The sequence below is a fragment of the Equus quagga genome, chromosome 22, assembly GCF_021613505.1.
Source record: "Equus quagga isolate Etosha38 chromosome 22, UCLA_HA_Equagga_1.0, whole genome shotgun sequence".
Lineage (NCBI taxonomy): Eukaryota > Metazoa > Chordata > Mammalia > Perissodactyla > Equidae > Equus > Equus quagga.
In genome coordinates, this window is record NC_060288.1 from 5,683,612 (window position 1) to 5,707,363 (window position 23,752).

General features: G+C 46.9%; 1 protein-coding gene across 1 annotated transcript in view; it reads right to left on the reverse strand.

The window, feature by feature from the left end:
* TACC1 (transforming acidic coiled-coil containing protein 1) overlaps nucleotides 1–7,127 on the reverse strand; it is a 120,326-nt gene extending 113,199 nt beyond the window's left edge. Inside the window, exon 1 of the mRNA XM_046648834.1 lies at nucleotides 6,800–7,127. The gene's annotated coding sequence lies outside the window, so the exon portion shown is untranslated. The remainder of the gene's footprint in view (nucleotides 1–6,799) is intronic.
* Nucleotides 7,128–23,752: the final 16,625 nt, after the last annotated feature.

The window sequence follows — 23,752 nt, forward strand, 5'->3', positions numbered from 1 at the left end:
TCTATCACTCTCTGTAGTAGGCTGAATAAAGACCCCGAAGACATCAGGTCCTAATCCCTGGGACCTGTAAATGTTCCCTTATTTAGAAAAATGTTGTTTTATTTGCAGACATGATCCCTTATTTGCAAATGTAATGAAGTTAAGGATTTTGAAATGGGCAGACTGTTCTGCATGATCTGGGAGGGTCCTAAATGCAATCACAAGAGTCCTTATAAAAGGGAAGCTGAGGAAGATGTCACACACCCAGGAGGAGAAGGCAATGTGGCTGAAGAAGCAGGTATTGAGGTGATGTGGCCGCATGCTAAGGAATAGTGGCAGCCACCAGCAGCTGAAGGAAGCAAGGAGCAGACTCTCTCCTAGAGCCTCTGAAGGGAGCGCGGCCCTGTTGACACCTTGCTTTCTGCCCAGTGACACTGACTTTGGACTGCTAGCCTCCAGAACTGGGAGAGAATGAACTTCTGCTGTTTTAAGCTACCAAGTTTGTGGTCACTTGTTACAGCAGCCACAGGAAACTAATACACCCTCCTCTTAAATTTCACCTTCCATTCATACAGATTTTTCTTTCTCTAATAAACAAAACCACATGTATCCATCAGGACCCTGGCAGGTAACACGCTCCCATCTGAGGGCTTAATAAAGTGACTGTTTGCAAAGGTCTTAATAAAGTTTGGGAGAACTCAAGAGATAGGGCAGTGGCCCAGTGCTGGACAATGGGGAGCCCCTGCTACTACTCTAGCCTAGAGGGTCATGGGGATGGAGCTGTGTGGAAAGGGCCATCTGACAGAAGCCGTGGCCTTCAGTCCGGGGACACAACCAGCCCATGGCAACACAGCAGGAAAGAAGCAAGGGGAACGAGCACCTTCATGTTACTCTCTTCTCTCCCTCTGATTTCCTGCCCGTGGCCTCCAGTGGCTGAAACTAACTGGCCGTCAAATGCAAGGGAGGCATTCACGTCGGCCTCCTAGACACAGAGAAGGTGGAGAAGGGTGGAGAGCGGATTTATAAGGGCAGATGGAAATATCCAGCACCCATGTAATTTTCATCCCTTCTCAAGACCATCCACAGAACAGATTGGTTTTGTGAGACAGAGAGCCCCCTGGACCCTAGCTCTGTGACCTTGGTCTCATTCGCCTCATCTGTAAAATGAAGGGTTTAGACTAGAAAGTTTCTAAGATCCCTTTCAGTCCTGATGCTCATGACTCTAGAAGCAGACTATATGCCTTATCAGGCTAAGGCCGACATGCCTAAGACTAAGGCTAAGTGCCTCAAGTCCTCACAGCTGTTCGTTTACTAAAGCATATGCAGACCTCTCTTTTCCATGACGCAGCTCTGCATCTGTGCAAGGATGTGCAGTGCGTGCTGGTTATCGAGCCACTCCAAGGAAAGGAGCAGACTGTGCTCACCCACGGCATGCAGACACATCACAGGCATGCTGGAAAACGCAACGTGAGGCTGGGAAACCAGGCTGGGCTCTGAACAGCCAACTGTCAGAGGCGAGGAGGCAGACAGAAAGCAAGCCACTCACCCAACGGCTGGGGCAACAGTCAGTGGACACGCCTGCTTGTTCCCGAAGAAAACTCAAGGGGGCCTCAGCAGCTGGCGGCAGCTGGTGCAGCCCCCAAGCTGACCCAGTAACTAACTGGCAGGCCCAGTAAAGAGTTGGCTGCCAGCAATCATGCAGATGGTAATAATTAGCTAGAAAGTTAAACTACGGAAAGTTGCAAGGGTCCAGGAGAGCCCCATGTTGAGCAATGAACATACGCCAAGCCTTCCTCTGCTGCCTTGGGACATTTTGCTCTGTATTGTGTCTGCTTTTTCACCTACTCCTGTCTGCTTCTGTCTCTTTCGAACCTCCTTTTGAAAATAGAGGGTAAGGCTAAGGAAGAGAATGTCTTCATTATCCCTCCAGGGCTGAGAGTGCAGGGGCAACCCTCCCCCGATCCCACAGACCTTGGGTGGCCGGGGATAAACAACAGATTTCCTCCCTGCCTGTAACCCCACGCCTAGTCGTTAACTAGGACCCTCTGTAATTACTGGTGGGCCCCACATGAGCACTGGTTTATGGTGTGTGATTTGGGGAGGAGGGGTGTCTAAGAAGGACCTATATTCCAAAATCCTTAAAAATGTTCTCAAACTGCTGATTCCTAAATTCCATTGTCATCTTGTTTCCAGCCAAAAAGTTAGATTCTTGTTGTCAACACACACTATTGAGATGTGTGATTGAAGGTTGCTCAGTGAGTTGAGGGCCTGAAAGCCTGTCCAGAGATGAGGAAGGAATGGGAGTCTGGATGTGAGAGGCTGAGAAGGTGGGTGAAGAGGGGGTGCTGGAAAAGAGAAAAGGACAAAGAGAGCGCGCTGTGGCTGAGGGATGAGTCACTGCATGCTGCTGCCCAGAGCTGTCCCGGTGGAGGCGGTGCTGGAAATGTTTCAAGAACTCAGATAAGCAGCTTCTCTATCAAGTATCACTGAAAAGCTTGCAATCTGGACCTCAGACTCTCAGAAAGGAGCTGGCCTCTCCAGCTATGGAGTAGATAACAACTGTGGCGTGTGGTTAGGGGGGCTCTGGGGAGTCTCCCTACTCCAAAACGCTTCTCCTATTCACTGCCACGGTGAAACCCCAAAGTCTGCCACTAGGGCTGTACCTGCATTTCCATTCATTTATTGGTCACTTTCCAGTGGCTTGCTAAAAGTCAAGCACTGGTCAAAGAGGGTTTTGATGGATAACAAATAGGAGGACTAATCTTGGATACGGGCTACCAAGGATGTTGGGTGCAGAGCAGGGCTCAGTGGGAGGCCAGCTCCGGGACACTCTCTGTCTTGTCAGAGTGTGAGTGGGATCCCTGCAGAAAAGGAGGGAGGAGTCCCTGGAGACAGGGCTTCTCTGGGAGGGCACGAGAAAGGCTAAGAGGACACGACACTTGGCCCTGCCTGACCGTGCGCTTGCTTGGATGCAATTGCCCTGTGCCTCTCCCGTCGGGCACCCTTCCTGTCTTCTGATGCCTGCTCTCCAAAACGCCTGAGAGTGTTTTGCTCAGACCTCACGTTGTGAGAGCTGCTGCTCCTTCCAGCCACTTCCAAATACAGCACCCTTCAAACAGATAGAAATGCTTAAATCAGGGAGGACTAGACCTATGAGAACCACGATGTAAGACATAAGCGCTCCTACCCAAATCAAAGTCCTGAGTTAGAATCCCAACCCTAGTACTTACCTGCTGTGTGTTTTTGCATATACTATTTCCTTTTCTAAATTCTGCTGTCCTTATCTGTCAACTGGGAATAGCAATAGTACTCACCTGACAGTCATGAGGATTAAACAAATGAGCTAAGGGATATGAAGCGCTTAGCACAAGGTCTGGCTTCTCGTGAGCGCTCAATAAGTGTCAGTCATTAATTCATTTCTTGCCTACTTTTACTTCCAGTAAGGCTGGCAAACTGACGCATACAACTTTCAAAATCATTGCAAATTTAATCTAGACTTAGGCGGTGCTCACAAATTACTTCTTTCAGAAAGCCAGAAAATTCTTTTGTAAGTCATGATCTGCTTCCTGTTTTTTTTTATCAGTTATATTTAGCTCTTAAATTTTATATCTCAGCTTGAAGTCGTAAAGCCATCCTTCCAAATATACAAGTGGTTCAGCCAATGGCATTTACTCATTGAAGGAAAACAACCAAACCTTTTTTTTCTTTTTAAATAACAACAGGTCAGAGGTGGGACTAATTTCCATAACTACAAAGATAAATAAATTATGCTTCATTTCTTCACAGGATCGAATTTGGCAAGACCAACCCTAAAGACTAGTCGTTTCAGTTCTACCCCTTTAAACCCTGGGAGAACATCTAAGCTCTTTCTCATGGATCCTAAGCTGCCTTTCCGGGACCCTGGGTCCTTCCCAGCAAGAGTCCAGACACAACCCTCCCCCTCCCAGCTCACAGCTGAAGTTGTTGGTGTCCGTTTTATAGTCTCAAACACCAGTTACTTCTATTTCCGACTGCCATCTAAGGTTGATCCAACAATCTATCTTATGCACCATGTATTTATTGAGCACTTGCTTGCTATGTGCCAGGCACAGTTCCGAATGCTTCATGTGATGAAGTCATCTTATCCTAATAATATCTTTGTGAAACAGATACTGTTATTATCATCCTTCTTCATGGGATATTATTATCTTGATAATTTGCCTAATATCACGTAGCTAACACGTGGCAGAGCTGGGATTTGAATGCGGGGAGTCTGGCTCCAGAGCTGGCTCTCTCTCCCTAAAGCACACCACCTCTCAGAGGAGAGGAGAAGTTTATCAGGGATCAGCTCAGACGGAGTCCTGACTCTGCTTTTTCACAGCAGCACGTTTTCTTCCACAGAACAGTCTGTCCTAGCCCTGTCACTCTGTTCCTCCCAGCCCATCCTCGGGGCGTCCTTTGCCAAAAATGTGAAAGAAACACTCTCACAACAACATCCCTCTGACCTCTAAAATAGGGCTGCAGAAACGTTCGAGGCAGTGTGGCTCAGACTTGCGGGACAGGGCCCCAGTCCCACCTTCAGCGCTAACTGGCTGGGTGCCCCTGGGCAAGTCACTTAATGTCTCCACCTTCAGACTCCGCATCAGTAGAGTGGGGAACACGCCGAAACTACCTTATAGGGCATTTGTGGGGATTACAGGAGCTAATCTGTGTAATGTGCTCAGTACAGTGCCTGGCTCAATAAGTCAGCTGTTATCATTAAGGAAGATCAATAATAGTGATTGTGATTATTGATCACACAGTCCATACCCGTGAGCAGAATTGAAGGGCACATTCAGAAAGGACTTAGAGAGAGGCCAGGTTGTATTATAAGCTCTCTGGGATCCTGCCCCTTGTCTGTTCCTGCACGTGAGGATGGGCCACCTGAGACCAAAGAACTCACCTCCTGAACCTGGCTAGCACCCACCCCCAGTGGGTTCCCCCAGGCAGGAGATGACCAGTAAGTAGGAGGTGATCGGGAAGGCCAAGTGAGAGCCTAGACAGGGGCAAGCCAGAAATCCCTCTATAAATCAACTCCATTCCATAAGCAGTCATTTTCGGCCTAGACACAACATTACTTGTTCCAGGTTAGCAGTTCTGCAAACTGTCTTCAAAACTTTCTTTCAACTGGGCACCCCAATGTATAAGTCAGGTAAAGATGGAGCAGCTCTGTTAGAAGCGGGAAGATGAGCCTCCTGGAGAACCCACAGGCTCCCGCTGAACTCCTCCCAGAGGACCCTGCGTCCCCTCCGAAGAGAAATGATGTCCTCAGACCACAGTCCGAGAAATATTTTCTAAGAGAAACAAGTATATATACAACATGAACCCTGCCCTTAGGGACCTTCGAGTCAGGTGAGCTGGCAGTTACAGTCTTGCCCTGGCTGGCAAGCCAACTCCCATGTCCCTGTGGAAGGTACAAACCCTTGCAAGGCACTGTGGCTACCTCCTACAGAACCAGAGAGCCCTCCGTGTTTGTACTGCACCGTGGAGGGACTGGGAAGTGATGCTTTCATTGTTCACCTGCTTCAGGAAAATAATCTTTGAAAATTAATTTACCTTTCACGACACCTCTGTGAGGCGGGGTTATCATTATCCCATTTTACCAATGAGGAAGCCTAGGCTGAGGACATTGAACTTGTCCAAGGTCTCCCAGCTCGACAGTGTTGGGACCAAGATTCGAACTCCAATCTTCCCGGTTTCGGAGCATGGCAGCCTGGACTCGAGCCTGAGGCTACCTCAGCTCAGATCCCTGCTCGGCCACTTACTAGTTGTGTCTCCAGCCTCAACTTCCTTGTCTGTAAAGTGGGGATGATGATGATGATACTCGCCACCTTGGAATGGGGCCTGACATACAGCAGGTGCACAAGAAGAGTTAATTGCTGTCTAGGGATCAGCAACTAATAGGTTATGACTAGTTTTGTTCACTTCATTCCCTCATTTGTTTAGCCTGTTAGAGAACAGAGCATGGCGGTATGTAGCTAAGGAGAAAAATGTGTGGTACAGAGAAGTCAAGCCATAGGAATTCAGAGAAAAGGCATCTGAAATGCTTATTTGTGATGCTTGTAAATTTTCAGGTACTCCTTGTGCAGAAGCCATGCTGAGTTCTCTGAGTCAGTCCAATGTCAGCACATGTCAAAGCTAGCCTTTCAGAAGCTGACTGCTGGGAGCATGTCCCTGATGAAGCCAAGGGCCACACGCAGTCTTCTGGGTGGAGCAGCTAGCTATGCCACAGACAGCTAAGCCTCTGGGCTCTGCCGGTAAACACACAGCACCCTTGGGGCCCTGCACCACATCTCCATGTCCCGAGGAACAATTCAAGGTGTAAGACCCCACGATGGTGGGCGGGACGGGGAAAGGAGAGAGCATCACCGGCCAGTCCAGGTCCTGGGTCACTGCTGCAGCCCAGTTCATCATGGTCCAAATGCCTTCTCCCAGCCCTTCCACTTCAGTCATTTCTCAATGAATCTATTCAGACCTAAAGGTCTTTATGAATGCTTCTTGACATTCTAGGGACTCCAAAGCGGGGGGGGGGGAGCAAAGAAAGAAAAGAAAATCAGGAATTCCCAGAAATCTGCCATCACACTTTCCACACCAGTACTCGGATGAACCGTGTGCTTCCAGGGACCCAAGAACTAAACTGAAATTTGCAAAGACAGAGGGAAAAGAAATGCCAACCATCGCCCGGTGAGTCCACACACCCACAACACACACTCAACAGCAACAAAACGCCCTCAGCCCAAGTGCCTCGTTTTTGCTCAATGGATGTCAAATGATCCCAAGAATGTCCAGGCCCCGGTCCTACCTCTCCAGCTGTGGTCCCCAGGGTCGCCTCTCTCTCTTTCGCACCACCTGCTACGGCGGTTCCATCCTCTCTCTGGGGACAGCGAGCACCGCCGGTCAGGGAGGGTCCCGCGGAAGGAAGGGGAGCGCAGGCGCTGAGATCACCGACGTGGGGAGGGGATGGTCTCCGAACCCAGCACTTGCTTCGAGGGAAAAGGATGTTTTGTAATTCTTGGCTTGAATTTCCAGAGGCAGAACAGGAAATGTCCGCTGGGGCTGAGAGCTCAGGGGAAAAACGCCCTGCAGTCTCCCTTCAGAGGGGACCTTCCCGCGCGCTCCCAGCCCCAGCCCGTCTGGAATTTAAAGCTCCGTCTGAATCCTCCTGCTTTTCCCAGCTTACTCTTTCCTCCAGCAGTTTTTTTGTTGTTGTTCTTAATGGAAAGTCAGCTTCGTTCCTGACATGCTGGAAAAATTTTCCTCTGCCTAAACTTGGCGCAGGAACACTCTCCTTGTGAGAGAATTTCTCCTGCTACACGGCTCAGTTTTAAAAGAGCGAGCTATTTGTTTTGCCAACTTTTGTACTAGCGACATTTTTGATGGATTATTTTCCCCCTGAACCTCTGGATTCCAAGAAATATACACATCCACATCCCTCTTGGTTGTTTTTTTTTCCCCCTTCTAATTGAAAAATAGCAGCAATAATAACTGGTAAAAGATTGCAGTGAAAATGTTCTTAAACTGTGGGTTCATTGGGTCCGGTCCAGGTCAGCCTTCTCCATGCTCACATCTCTGCCCACAGTGCTGTGTGATTGTGTGTGTGAGGGGGGGTATGTGGTAAGGAAGGGTAATGATGGTCTTCAAGGCCCTCTCTTGGTTCTAGGTCTTTCTATGATGGTAACACAGGAATTGGCAACCTTTCCAGATTGGGACCCAGTTTCAAGGTACAAACTCTGCCTCTTCAGCCCCCGGGGGTGGGGCTGGAAGACTCCTGGTTGTGATTCTTGGAGGCTCTGGGGTGGGAGTGCCTGGGGGGGGAGAGGCCATCCTAAGATTCAGTTGTTGATAATGACCTGGAGGGTGGTATGTCTGTGACTTGTCAAATGCCACCACAAATTGGGAACCTTTAGGGTACCTGTTGACTCCTGCAATAAAACTCAGTAGTTCTCACATTGCTAATTGGGAATTCGTTCACAGACAGGAAATGAGTACAACGTCTCCTCTGTTCGATTTATTTTTGAAAAGTGGGTAATAAATTAACAGGGTAAGCAAAATCATAAGAAAAAATATTTTTGCTAATTCCTCAGGTTAGAATGTTACAAATGTTTTAGAAGTATTCCTCATTTATAAAAATTATACTGCGTGCACAATGGGCTGAGGCTAGCAATTTTTAGATTGTTAAGTTGGTGTACTGATTACATATTCCTTTCATCTAGTCAGGGAAGCAAAACTGACCTGGGGGTATTTTTCTGTTCTAATTTGCATTTTGTACCTGAACTTGAAAGTAATTGAAATGCATTTATATTCTGAAATTTAGAGATTCTGTCATTTCAAATCCATTTTGCTGTGGAAATAATCCTAATCAACAAAATTTGACCCATCGTTAAAAGTATTTCTTTAGATACCTATTTTGTTTTTTAACATATTTAAGCGTAATAGTAAAATAAACAGAGAACTTCCTCACTTGGTTTTTGTCCCCGCATGATCCCAAGAATCACACTCTGAAAAGGGCGGGGAGACTGAGTCTATTTGATATCTAAACAATAGACAATGCACGTTGTTAAAAGATGGATCATGCCCCCAATTGAGGGCGAAAGTCTAATTCCACAGACTTGAATAGTGTGTGGCATAGTGGGCACAGCTCACCACAGGGACGCAGGCATGCTGTCAGGCAGACTTGGTGGTGGCACTTCTGGTTCTCATGCTGAGAGCAAGATTCCCTAGATGTCACCTCTTTTCAGTTGTTAGACTATCTGCTTCAATATCATGAGTGTAGACACAGGCATAATGCTCTCACATTGGGCAGCGAAAGACAGAGCTGAAGGTGAGACAAAAACCCAGTCTTTTCAAGATCACAGCTAGACAGTGTTTCACAGAAGGCCAAGGCTTGCACTGGTTGTGGGTGAGGGGCCATACTGCGCTTAACTAGCTGTACAGCACTGAGTACCTACTGTGTGTGCCAGGTCTGTTTGAGGCCTCCTCAGATGAAAACAACTTCAACACGACAACCCTGTAAGGTATTGTTGCTCTCATTTTGCAGAAAGGGAGCTGGGGTTCTGAGAAGTACATTTTGTAATATTACCTATCAGTGTTAAGATTGTTCATGATTTGAATTTTTTTCAAGATTTATTTTTTCACACTGTCTGTCTAGTCCCCTGACCCCTTACCATGTTCCGTGTTAGAATGGCAAGTATCATCCATTCATGCATTCCAGCCAACAAACATTTAATGAACATCTATGTCCATAGTACTAGGCCAAGAGATGAGTGCCTCAAACTCTGCCCTGGGGGTGTTTTGAATCTAGCAGGGGGAGGAGATAAACCTACCTGTGTCATTTGATGCAGCAATTCCACTCCTAGGTATATACCCACGAGTACAGAAGACATATGTCCACACAAAAACCTGTACACGAATGTTCACAGTAGCATGATGTGTAACAGCTGCTGATGGAAACAACCCAAATGTCCATTAACTAATGAGTGGATAAGCAAAATGTGATATGGCCAAACACTAGAATATTACCCAGCCGTAAAAGGAAATGAAGTACTGACGCATGCCACAATGTGGATGAACCTTGAATACATGATGCTAAATGAAAGCAGCCAGTCACCAAACACCACATCTTATACGATTTCATTACGTGTATGAAATATCCAGAATGGGCAAATCCACAGAGACAGAAAATAGATTAGTGGTTGCCAGGGGCTGGAGTGGTGGTGGAACAGGGGCTTGGGGCTTGATAGCTAAAGGGTACAGGTTTCTTTTGGGGATAATGAAAATGCTCTAAAATTGATTGTGGCGATGGTCGCACAACTTTGTGACTATAGGGAAAACAACTGAACTGTACACTTTAAAAGGGTGAATTTTAAGTCCGTGAATTACATCTCAGTAGTGCTACTGGAAAAACAATACATATATCTGAAAAAAGAACTCCATCTGCTTCTTTTGTGACCCACCTCAACTTCTAAAGTGCCATAGTCCATGAACTGTTTCTTGTTTCCTTGGCTAATTCATTTTGAGGTTTTATTTTGAGAAATTAAAGATGTTATCTGAGAAGAGAAAAGATGATGTGGAAGACTCAAGGAAAGACTCATTTCTTCTAGGAACAAATTATTCTGCATATCATGATTCTTGACAATCTTCCTTCTTTTGAGAAACAAATATCCCCAAGCTCTCTCCATCCTGCCCTCCACCAAAATTCATATTCAAGGAAGGATTTCAAAAGTCTGATTACACTGAGATTTAGGAGCCTGACAGCGACTACTCTATGTGCATTTAATTGGTGAGCAAATTTTTGGTTGTCTCAAGTTAATGAAATAAATTGACTCTAATTTTTCATCTCTCAAAAATGATCAAACTCCTTCGATGTCCCAGGAACCCTGCAAGGTGCGGGAGCTAAGAGTCTGTCAGAGGAAGCAGCAAACGGACAAAGGTGGCAGGCTGTTCCAGGTGCCATAATAGAAAACACAGGTGTGATAAGGGCCCAGCGAGGGCGAGGAGCGTAGGTGTGGGGAACGGCTGGAGGGGCAGGTGCGGTCACAGGAGCTCTCTGGAGCGGCTTCTGTAATTGATGGGAAACCACTGAAAAGTCTGAAGCGAGGGAGTGTCACGTTTTAGAAGAGCTGTTCGGAGAGCTACTGGGAATGCTGAAACTGGCAGCTTCACTCTAGAATGTCTGGCAATTGGGTGAAAGAGGTTTCATTATTATTATTGCTGTTGTTGTAAATTTTGAAGGATGGATTATGTGGGGGTAATTTAGCAGCAGCTCTCTGGTCCCTGAAATCCGATTTGCACAGTTACAGGAGGGAAAGACGATTCAGTGGCCCTCCTTTAGAGGCCATTACCAGAACAATCTTTCCTCAATGTGAGTCAGATGTCATTCTCGTGTATGTCCAGTAGATGGAGGCATTGCTGTTCCAGAAGGAAAATTCTCCAGTCTTGGTCTTCCGTGTTGCTCAAGCCCGCTGAGACCCAGAAGCGGCTGCTGTTTACTCCTTTCCATTGGGCAGAAGACAAGACGAGTGGCCCAGAATTGTCACAGTGGAGAAAAAGCATGGGGTTTGGAACTGGACCAAGCCGTGTCCTAATCCAGACTCCTTGCCTTAGCAGTGTGACCTTGAGCACATCACTTCACCTCTCTGAACCTCAGTGGCCTCATTCAAAAAGTGAGGATTTCACAAGTCCAGAATCTCTTACCCACATTTCCAAACTCCCACACTCTGAAAACCGGAAGCATTTCGTAACTCACTTGGCCAGCAAGACCTGGCCTAAACTGACCTGAAGTTACGTCTTTTCTACTTAGTGGGACTATCCTTACATTTCACTGTAAAAAGGGTTTATGTGTTTGATTACAAGGTGCTCTCCCGGCCAACTGGGGTTTGATATAACAAAAGGCACATGCGCAGTATCACCTTTCTAAAATCTGAAAAAAATGGAATCCTGAAGCACATCTGGCTTTTGGGTAGGAGATCGTGGACCTGCAGTACTGAGTACAGATGCTTTGAGGGGAAAAGGAGGTGACTGGTCCAAAGGAGCTGGCACAAGGGCTGGAAGAGTCCTCTGGGGCTTCTCTCTCACCCGAGCCCATCAGAGTCGGGTCTGGCAACTAAGAGAAACCCAAGGGGAAAAGGCAAAGACTCCCTGTGCATGGGTTCATGTTGTGCATTCATATGACAAGGCTTTATTAAGCACCTACTACGTGCCAGATACTTTGTGAGTAATAGGTTTATTGTCTTCTGCTAAGCCTGTGCCATCCTTAGGGGTAAACTCAGAGATTGTCTTGGGCTCCACGAATTACTCAGGCTGGTGGGAGGCCGGAGAGTCGCTGGATAAGGCAGACGCAGAAGGCAGTGGCCGCACAGATGCTGCTAAAAGAAAAGAGGAAGAGCCTGTCGCTACACTTGGCCCACCTGTGGCTGCCTTTCTGCCTGTCCCTAAACTTTTCAGACCATCTTTGATTTTCTCTCTGAAGATTTCACCTGGTTAGGCTTCTTCCCTGAAGGAGGGGTGGCTGATGGAGGCAGATAGAAGGTGTGACTGGAATGCAGCTCCCGCCTGGGCTTTCTTGACTCGAGTGACTAGCGCAAAGGCTGGGGAATCTCTCTGCTGCCGGTTTAGATTCCGCACCAGTGTAATGGAGATAACCTTTCCTGCCCACTTCACCATCCTGTCTCTCACTTCTCCCTCCCTCAGCGACATCAAGCACTGGCAATTCTTCAAATGTGCCAGATTCTGCCTTCCTTCCTTGCCTTTGCACAGGCTGCTCCCTTTTCCGGAATCTGCCTTCAGCAGCCCCTCCCTGCTCTCCCGTTTAATTCCTGTTAGTCCCTCACCACAGTCCGGGGCTAAGTTACTCCACATGACTTGTCTACTCTTCCTTTCCTGTCAGTGCTGGCCATCCCATGTGACCCTGTGCACACTGCCATCACAGCACTGAACATCCTGCACTGGAGTCGTCAATGTCAGTGTCTCCCCCCCCATCTCACCCACCACACACACATGCACACACACACACACACACACACACACACACACTAGCAGCACCTTGAGGGCACACCCTATTCTTCCTTGGATCTTTTGTACCACAGGGCTCGCCACTCATATAGATGTTGGTTGAATGAATGGTGGTGGAGATGGATGTTACTGTATTTATGAAGGAACTTTGAGCTCTTTGGAGGTAGGAGAAGACTCTACAGAGCAGAATGTGACATAAATCTGCAGTCACTGCAAGAAGAAATCTGAGACCTATTTTGATGTCAGGTCCTCGCCCTGCACGATCCATTGCTTCATCCCTGGGACAGAAACTCTACTTGTGGGAAGCACGCTGGGCTGGAAGTCCCAAAGCCTGGGCTTGGGACCCTTGTCTCTCACCAGCCAGCTATGTGATCATATCATGGACATCACAAGCTAGCTTAGCTTCCAGTTTCCTTATCAGGGCAACAAAAAGTCAGAGCAGCCGCTCCCTACAGTTCCTTCTTGTTCTCATATTCTATGACTTTATTTTGGATCCATAGTACTGTGGGTTCACAGAATGTATGGTGACATCTAACCAAATTTGCAAGTCCTAAAAACAGGACATGTGTGAATGTGCACCCAAGTGCACCCAAGCAATGTGGGTGGTGGGCAGTTGGAAAGTTGCCACACAAACACTTCCACCTTTACAGACTGACTCCTCTTCCATCTTCAGGAAGTCTTTTTCTAAAATTCAAATAATTCTGGGTGCCACTTTGTTACCTTAAAATCACAGAGTTTCGAGGTAGAAAGGGGGTTAGCGGGTAACAGCTCAGTTAGCCTGTCAACACCTTGCAGGGATAGTTGGGGACAAGTGGGATGGGACAGGCTCTGACAGGCCCCTGGGTAGTAAGCCCCAGGGAGCCCCGCGAGCTGTCGATAGGAACATAAGGAAAGACCACAGGAAAACTTCTCCTACCTTGTTAGTTTCTCCCCTAGCCATTTTCAGTAACGCAGGCACTTCTACAAAAGTGGGACTTCTGTTCCAAATGCAAGGCATCCTCCACTCCCCCATTCCACTCTCTAGGCTTCCCTCCACCACACACCACTTGCTCCAACCAAGGATCTGGAATCTTTCTCTCCTTCCCCCACCTCCAGCGCTTAATCCATCAGGAAACCCTGTCATCTCTTCTCTCAAACATATCCCCCATCTGACCACTTCTCAGCACCCGCTGCTAAAACCCAAGTCTGCGTCACTGTCATCTTGCTAGAACTCATGCTACAGCCTCCCGGTGGGGCCCCTGCCTCTCCCCTTGTTCCCCTAGGTGTCATCTCTATACAGCAGCCAGAACCATCTACTCCAGCTTAAAACCCTCCAGTGGCTTCCCGTTGCTGATACAGGAAGATCCAAACTCCTAACCCTGTCACCAGGCCCCCGCCCACCTCTCCAACCTCATCCGCCAAGCTGCGGCCACACTGGCCTTCCTGCCCCTCCGACGTGCCACACATTTTGCTGTTTCAGGGCCTTTGAAAGTGTTACTGCCTCTTCTCCAAATCTTGAGCCACAGGCCCACCCCTAACATTAGTGGGCCCGGGATAAGGGTATAAATGGAGGCCCACATGCCAGTAAACACTGTCACACAAGATATCTTCTATCGCCTTACCATGGCAAATGCCTTCATCATGACAAAATTGAAAAACATATGTAAACATATGATTGTTATCACTGTAAGTTAGCAAAATACAAAAGACAATTGAATTTAATTATTATTGTGCATATTTGGTGCTCTGTTAGTTGGTTGGTGATTTTTTTTTAAAGATTTTTTTTTTTTCCCTTTTTCTCCCAAAGACCCCCAGTACATAGCTGTATATTTTAGTTGTGGGTCCTTCTAGTTATGGCATGCGGGACGCCGCCTCAGCATGGCTTGGTGAGCGGTGCCATGTCCGTGCCCAGGATACAAACCGGCGAAACCCCAGGCTGCCGAAGCAGAGTGCGCGAACTTAACCACTGGGCCACGGGGCCGGCCCATGGTTGGTGATGTTTAAATGAGTAATAAATAGAGACACATTATTCATAACTTATATGTTTATTTCACAAAAATTAATTTTTTGCTGTCATTTAAATGAAATCGCTAATGTAATGATTTCCAAATAATTTGTATTCTACTGAGATGTGATATAAAAGATTTAAAAAATATTATTGTCCTCAAAATGTACAAAATTTGTATATATTATCATTAAAAAGTAATTGAAAGTAAAAATTAAAATGGTTTTCATGTAGGCTTTCAAAAAAGTCATTTTTCTCAAACCTTCAAAATTATTTAAAATTAAATGCATATTATAGTTAGCAGATATGAAAAAATTTTTTTTCTGAGGACAATTAGCCCTGAGCTAACATCTGCTGCCGATCCTCCTCTTTTTTCTGAGGAAGACTGGCCCTAAGCTAACATCCATGCCCATCTTCCTCTACTTTTTATATGTGGGATGCCTACCACAGCATGGCTTGCCCCGAGGTGCCATGTCCACACCTAAGATCTAAACCGGTGAACCCCGGGCCGATGAAGCGGAATGTGTGCACTTAACCACTGTGCCACTGGGCCGGCCACTGAAAATTTTAACTTAGAATTATTTAAATAAAGCTGAAGAGCTTTTTAGGAAAATGTATCTAAATTACATTAAGTATTCTTATCAAAAAACCAATTCTCTATATTAGTGTTAAATGTTCATGTGGTTGTCAAGGTAAAGAATTGGTGTACTTCGAGCATCTTACATCTAGACCAGCATACATAGAACTTTAAAAGAAATATGAATTATTTCACATCACAAAGAGTTCCTCACACACCACGTGCAAATGTTGCAAATACCACTCTAATCCATGAGCATCTCCAGAACACAAAGAAAAACAAAACAAAAAAAATAGACGCTAGGAGCTCTGGGAAACAATTTTTCATGCAATAAACTATTGCACTGATGCTCTCTGAGAAGAAGGGTTTAATCTGTCCTTTCGCTTTCCTGAGCACTCCAGCATCCTAGTCCTCTCCATGCTCTTTGCACTCAGACGCAGAGGTGCAGAGGCATTTCCCTGGAGTCCAAGCAGTGTTAAGTAATGACGATGCTCAGGGTCCTCTCACACCGGGCCCGGGGCAGGGGCTCCTGTTGCCTTGGTCCAAGGGTAGTTCCAGCCATAGAGTCACTACCTTCAATGTCTCTCAGACCTTCCCTGACCACCCTGCCTAACTGAAGTGGTGCCCATCTCCCCACCCCAGTCATTCCCTATCCCATTAACCTAGATGCTTTTTTTTTCATAGCAATTAACACTACTTGAAATTACATTCTATCTTATTTGTTGATGAATTATCTTTCTCCCCCCACCATGGACTTTGTCATGTCTACTTATATACTCAGCCCTTACAAGATGGCATAGCACATGATAGGCCCTCAATAACTATTTGTTAATAATGGAGCACCTCCGACATTGTAATTCTAGAGGTACTACAGGAACCTGCATTTATTTATGCGATGTGTTAATGCTCACACTGTGCCTGCTCATACACGTCCACGACCTGTGAAGTCCAAAAGGCAGCACTGGTACAGCTGCGACTTGAAGCCAGTCTCTTACCCATAAAATTAGGGAGCCTTTCCTCTCCTGCTGGAGCGAAGAAGGGCCTTGAGGGTTTATCACACTGCCTTGGAACGTACACCCATGGTGAGCAGTGCCACACATTTCTTCCCCTAGAGGGCAGTGGCTGCACACGCGTGGACAGCTGACTGATTTGGTCCATTAGAAGGGAGTGATGGGTGCCCGCATCTTCACCTACATATTAGAAGACGGTGGAGACACTCTGATCACACCAAGACTGTAGTAACAGTCTTCAACCTTATTCGCTCTGTGTATTTCCAGAAAGGCTGGGACTTCTTAGATGGATCCCCTGCCTGTATTGCATCTTTTTACAAGTAGGAAGTTAGAATTTAAAGCCAACACATCTCTGTTCCTTTCTGCTTTCAGAAAACTTATTACCCGTGTCTCTAGTCTCTGCATTACTGACATTTTGGGCTGGAAATATTTTTGTTGTGGAGGGGCTGTCCTGTGCATTGTGGGGTGTTTAACAGCATCCCTGGCCTCTACACACTAGCTGCGAGTAATACTCACCCCCCCCAACCCATACATACACAGTCGTGACAACCAAAAATGTCCACAGACGTCACCAAATGTCCCCAGGAAAGGAGGCGTGAAAGCACCCTATCGCCCTGGTTTGAGAATCTCCGCCTCATTGTTGTAAAAATCAAAACCCAAACTGCCCATGGAAAAGATGTCACGGAGTCTGCTAGTGAATTGTGCTTCAGAAGACAGCAGAGGAGGAATTCACAAACGTTCTCAACACAGGATCTTGTGATTTCCGTATAAACTTTTCTTCCAGTGACATTTAATATTTTATCATCTCCAAATGGCAATCATTTGCAAATTAAGTGGTGTTTATCCTCCTGGCTATGAACTCTGAAAGGAGCATAGGGGATTTTTTTTTGTCTGCACAGTTCTTCATCCTTGCGAGTCATCTATCTCCCTTTTATTGCTCTTGTTCCTCCCTTGGCCTCCCCCTCCACCAGACAGGCTTAATAACTGGCAATCATCACATTGCAGGGCAAAGCGGTCGGCAAGCGGTCGGCAGCCGCCCCCGCGATGGGGGAATCAGACATTCACAGAGCCTGAGCGCTCTGGAGCCACTGCTGCTTTTGTTTTCTCGGGCAGACTGCAGTTTTGTCTCTTGGCTCTCCCTGAATGAAGAGAATCTTAAAACATCATGTGGCTGCAAATGGCTTCATACAAGCTGGAAGGGGCAGTAAACAGGAAGTCAACAGCAAAGGAGAAATAAAAGTGATCCGTCAATTAGGCTGTTAGAATGACTTAAATCCCCCCCAGGCATCTGTGGGGAAAGCTGGACTGCATTAATCAGGCCTAGGCATACAGGCCCCAGAACGGAGCTGTAGGGAGGCCTGCCCGGAGCCAGGCAGGGGTGTGAGTGCCAAACCACTCTGAGAGCCAAAGATCTGCCAGGAGAGGCAGAACAATGTGGCCCACATGCATGCATGGAAGTCATCACAGCCAAGTTGCAGAACTTACATGACAATTTTTTATCCTTCCCTGGACTCAGATGAAAGGCTGCACTGTGAGAGGAGAGAACAATTGCCCTGGCGTTCCAGGCCCACGTCTGGCTGCTCTTGTTGTACTGTAGGCTTTCACAGTCAGAAAGAGACAACCCACAATGTTCTTGAGATAACCCCGGCACCGAGATTCCAACTGTGCCTTGGAATTCACTTCTTGGGACTCTGGCTGCCTTCTCAGCCCCAACCTGGCGCCTGTGGCTTCCGTGCGTGGTATCCTGACACAGTGGTGCCCCTCCAGAGCAGGAATCACTGCTATACTGGTTCAGACCCAGGTGCACCCTCCCCAAGAGTCTTTCCTGAAAACAGCCTCACACAGGATCTTGCGGATCATAGTGACTTCTTTGATGTCAGTCTTAAAGGGAAGGGATGCCTCCCAAGACTGAGAGAGGAAAAGAGAGAAGAAAGATACCAGCCTTCCCGTGTCTCGTTTCACAGGGAAGTTCAGATTGTGTAGACAGGGAGTTTTTTGGAAAAAAAGATGTAGGATGTAGCAAACTAGCTTGAAATCAGAAAGTTAAGAAACATATGTTTAGGCCAGTTTTGAAGACTACCTGGGGGAGGCAGAGTGTGCTCTGGTTAAGGAGTAGCTCCCGCTCCAGGCCCCGTTCTTCTGACCCACTTATTCCGCAAATCCAGACACGGAAGGGGCCAGGGTTATGTCTCCTTACCAGAGGTTTCATGGTGGCTGGTGGGGACACTTTCAGGGAGGCCCCTGAGAAGACGGATGTTATGCGTGACGTAGAACAGGGTGATGGTGGAGCTGTAACCTCAATGCTTCCGAACCGGAGTCTTCAGCAGGTTGTTTCCTCACGGTTTCTTGGGGGAGGTTGAATTCTAGTGCAACTCACAAGACAAACAAACGCAAAAGCCCAAGTTTGTCATACAAGGCTGCACGACCATTCTGGTCCTCAGTGAGGTCAAACCTGAACATTTCTGCAGAGCCACGGCACTTTGTTAAACAACACCTTGCACGGTTATTCAATCTGTCTTGTATCACCCTTTAGGTTATAAACTCCTCCAGAGTGGGAAGCACCACCTACCCTTCTCAGGATCTCAGCGCACACACACAGGCATGCACACACACGCATACACATGACTTCTAGCGCAGTGCTATACACATAGTTAGTTGCTCATTATGCCATGACCAAAGTACAATTGTGTGGAATAGAATAGAATTGCAATAGGAGTTTGTGTAAGGGAGCAATCTCGGTGGGCTGGAGTGGTTGGAGGAGGGAGACGTCAATGGAGATGAGAGAGGCAACCGACAGTAACATACTGTGGTTCTTTTTTTTTCCTTTTGAAAGTAGTGATTAAAGATAACGTGTAAAAAATTATGAAAGTATACGTATTCATTATAGAACATTTGTAAACTAAAGAAAAATATAAAGAAGAAAATTCAAATCAGGTAATTTGACTCCCAGACATTCCTAAACACAGAATATGTAATTAGAAACTGTAACAAGTGCTGTGAAGAAACAGATAAAAGAGAATCAATAACCTAGAAGCAGGAGGACCTGATCTAGAATAGAGGCGGCCTCTCCGAGGGTGTGGCCTCCAGCGGAGACCGGAAGGACAGGCAGCGACGAGACAGGTGAAGAGGGGAAAGGGCATATACAGTTTTTAAAAAGGTAAATCATGGCTCTCATATAAATATAAAATGAGCACGTGTCAAAGATTTTATTTAACTCATTAGTTAATGAGGGAGCCAGTAAAATGATACAACTGGTTCCAAGGAGAATTCCAAGTACCATACTCCTCAATCAGGAATGCTGAAATGAAGATGTAAATAGATGCCAAACTGGCTGGAGAAAAATCAGCCGGCCCTCCCCTGGACAGAATTCACTGGCATACAGAAAATAGTAATTTGCATTCTTCTCAGTTACCTACAACTTATGCAGTTGTAAACTAGCTCAGAGAAAATGAAAGATGGAGATAATCAGGATGGGTAACCTAGTCAGGACACCCACAAATTTTCCCCCCCATTTCAAAGTCCTTCCCAGTTTTTCCTGACATGTGCAAATGCCCTGGGGAAGGAATGAGCATAGTAGAACTGCAAGAAGAGGAATGTTGCTGGGATGTAATGAGCAGGGACGAGAGTGGGTTGAGAAAGGGGTCATGGTGTAAATTCCAGTGTGTAGCCTGTGTTTTTCATTTAATAAGATAAAATGAACATTTCCCCATATCATTGAATATCCTTTTGAAGCATGATTTTTAGTGGCTCCACCATGTTCCCCTGTAGTGGACTCACCATAATGTATTTATTAACCCCTCCTTGTCCATTTAACTTGTTCTCACTTAATATTCTTATATATGAATCTCTGTCCTCACATATCTCTGATTCTTTCCTGAGGACAGATTTCTACAAGTAGAATCTCTAGATCAAAGATTATTTTACAGGTGTTGATTAACAGAGACTGCTTTCAAATGTAATGTTTTAGGAAAATACTGAGGCATGGAGAGGTAGACGCTCCGAGATTAGCTAGAAGGCCAATGTAAGGAGGAGGTGTGAAGTGAGACAGGGAAGAGGCTGAACTGGGGCCAGAGCAGCGGGGTGGAGTGGAGGGTCGGAAGAGAGGGTTGAGAAGCAGCAGCAATTTGGGAGTGTGGATTGTAGAGTGGAGGGGGGAGGAGAAGATGACTCCAAGGCATTGGGCTTGCATGTGCTTAAGACACACTTTGGAAATGGGCATATTTGGAAGAGAGACTAATCTGAGGGAAGAAGACACATTTATTTTCGGACATGAAGGGTGTGGGATAACCACTGAACGTCCAGAACCATAGGGGCAGAGTCTGGGCTGGAGAGGCAAATGGGGAGTCACACAGAGATCTGAGGGTTAAAATCAGGACAAAGGGGAATGCCTCCGTGCGAGGAGCCCTGGCAGAATCCCCCTCTCAGGGGCATGCTTGGCGGACCCAGCAAATAAGCAAGCAGGAGACAAAAAGGTAGGAAAGCGTGTCCGGCAGGCAGGTAATTAACAATGTCAAATACAGCCCTGAGGTCAGAAAGAATGAGGACTAAGGAAAAAAACTATTGTGTTTGGCCAGAAGAAAGTCATGGTGGCCTTGATGAGAGAAGTTTCAATAGAATTGTGGGGGTGGATGGTCAGCGGTTAAGAGAATAGGAGATGGAGGCACTGAGTTTCGGCCACAATGTGGAGGATTTGGGCAGCAAAAGGAAGAGGGAAGTCTGGAAATTAGCTAGAAAGAAGGAGAGTCCAGTATTATTTTGTGTATGTGTCTTGTTCAGATTCCAACCCAGCAGCTTCCCTCCGCCTTTCCACATCCCCTACCACAGTTTCCTCTGCTTATTTTTCAATCCTAAGTATTTTTTCAACCTCAGAGGATATTATGTGGCTTCATGTGACAAGCACTTAACACAGAGCCAGGCACACAGTAAGCGCTCAACGAGTGTTAGCTATTGTTACTATTTTTATTAATTAAGAGTGTTTAGGAACAAAATACGCAAACTGAAGGAAGAAACATATTCCAGGGAGGGGTCCGGCAGGAGGGGTGCTGAGGGTCGGGTGGGGGTGCTGTCCTCAGGAGGCATTCACTAGAAACATACAGGTCATTTCTTCTTTTCTTGGTCTTGATTCTAGACCTTTTGTTGACTGAATTCTAGATATACTGCTTCTATATCAGATGCCCTAAAGGAGCCTGCATTTTGTTACTTGGCATGTGGCTTTGAGACTCTTCTCAAGGATTTCTTTCTGTATTCTCATTCTTTGCTCTGGGGTCAGTCTGAGGTTTTGGTCTGGCCCTGCCCCTTGGAACTGTGGAAGAGAACAAAGGAGAACTCCCGGGGGATAAGATCTGGGAAGACAACGTGCAGAGGGGAAACAAGCAAAACACAAACATGTGAGCAACTTGCTGCAAACACAAGTGCGGGGTAGAGGAGCCTAAGAGCCCGGGACTCCCGGAGCACCTGGCAGGGAAACCCAGCCGGTCCTCACAGTGAGGCTCTGGGCAGGAGCCAAAGCCCAGACGGTTCTATTTGCAGGTCAAGGTGTAGGAACAGTGAGGGCCAAGGAGTAGAGCAGGCAGGTCCTACTTTTCTGTAGCAAGATGACCGAATTAATCCACACTGTGGCCAGGCTGTGCAGAGAAGGTGTAATTAATTTATTTTGTCTAAAACTTTGTTGGTCTTCCCCCTGAGCCCTCCTTACCCACTGGTTAGAAAGCAAAAAGGTAACTAATTGTCCAATCCGGTTTAAAGCTTCACTAATTCAAACAGTCCCTTTGGGTAGGGTTCAGGGTATGCCGGATAAAAATGCTCCTCCCCCTACTTCTCACCCTAATGTGGCGGCTGGCACACAGAGGAAGAGCTGTGTGGGGCTTCCAGAGGGAGGGCATCAGGGGCACCCTCAGCATCCTCGGAGGTCCAGCGAGCTTTCCTGTGTCTTCCCACTCGCTGCTTGTCCTGATGGCCTTCTCAGGTGAAACGGAGGCTGCTTAATACGCCAAATGGCCTCTCTTGGCTTGACTAGAACTCCACGCACTCCTAAGTAAGTTAACTTGGCTCTCCTGCTGCCGGGAGCCCCTGAGAGGACTGTCTGTGACGGCCATCAGGTCCCAGAGCTGGCATTCCACTCCACAGCCCTGGCTAGAGACACCCTTCCCGGTGATCATTCTTGTCCTCCCAGCAACGTCGCTGGTTGCCTTTCTTCTCAGTAGCAGTAAGCCCTGCTGTTACAAAAGCTGACTGTCTCATTGCCTGACTTTATAACTGGGCTAAATGTCAGCCTGGGAAAAAAATATCTACCATTAATGCTCCCCATATAATGAGACATGAGCCCTTGAATTTCTCTGCATTGACTGAGGCTTCAGACCAAACTGTTTGAACCGACCAGTTGTCTTGGCATCCGGGGGACATGGCTTTTTTTTGGCCAGGCCTGAAAACTTCAGAGGTCTTTTATTTGAAACCCTCTAAACTCTGTGCTCAATGAGTATGGAAAGTGTTGCATGTGGAAATTGCCTTGGAGACTGAGAAACGTTGCCAAAAGAGAAACTTTCCAGTTCTTAGCTTTCAAAGTGTGCACTGTGCCATATGTCATGAGGTAATCCAGATTCTCTGAATGGGGGCGCCACAGCCAATGAAAGCAAGGACTTGACAGTCAGCAAATACAGTTCTAGTCACTAATCAGAGGCAAAAGAATTGGGAGGAAAGAGCGAGAGAACAGGCGACTGAGAATGTAAGCAGCACAAAATGGAGGGAGGCTGCCCTGGGGCCCAGAACTTCATATCAAGTTGAGGAGGAGAAAATACTGGAAAGTGTTCCTGAAGCAGCAGTGTTAACGTTAACAGATATCATCTGGAAATCAACAAAACTCGGATTTCATTTTTACAGATTTGTACTGAAAACCTGTTCCTGCCAGGGAACCTCAATTCTCAGAAGTCTCCAGCAGGGCCCTAAGATATAAACAGTCATTAGCGAAATCCACAGTCGAGATGACGGTCGAAGGCCGTTGTCGTGTCCTCCTTATTTAAATCAAGAGTTGAGGTCAGACGTGACCAAGTGCATGGAGATGTAACGCATTTTAAGTAATTTCTAACGGACAGAGACCATCCTTAGAGACTCGCAACATTTCTTCAAGACTCTTCATTCCTCTCGAGTAACGAGTGTCCTCATTCCGCCCCGGTTTAATTGCTCGCTCTGCCCCCCACCAATTACAGTTCTTGGAGGATAATGATTTAATGGATTTGTTAGTCTTTTTCCTCAACTACGCTACCCTCTCGCCATATTTGCATATTAACAGGGCTTTTTGTAGATAATGCCTCTAAAAGAACTGTCTGATTGTGAGAATTTTTAGCACCCACCTAGTGGCTGAGGCGGCTGGGGACAGGGGAATTGCGTTTGGGGGGTAGGTACATCTCTCAAACCACCTTCTGCAGAGCGCGCTGCCCGCACATGCGCATTCCTGGCTGAGGCCGGCTGTGACTTCCTTTGGCCGGCCTCCCATCTCCTTCCATATCCTGGCAGGGTGAGCAGGGGTGTCTGTGAAAGGCTTGCTTTCCCCTTCTGCGCAGAGCATGAACTATTCATCGTTATGGGCCGAGAACAGTTCTTGCAGGTTTCCCTCCGTAACCGGGCAAAAACCAGGCCCCATGCGTAATTCCCTGCCTGCGTGTGGCTACTTCCAAACGC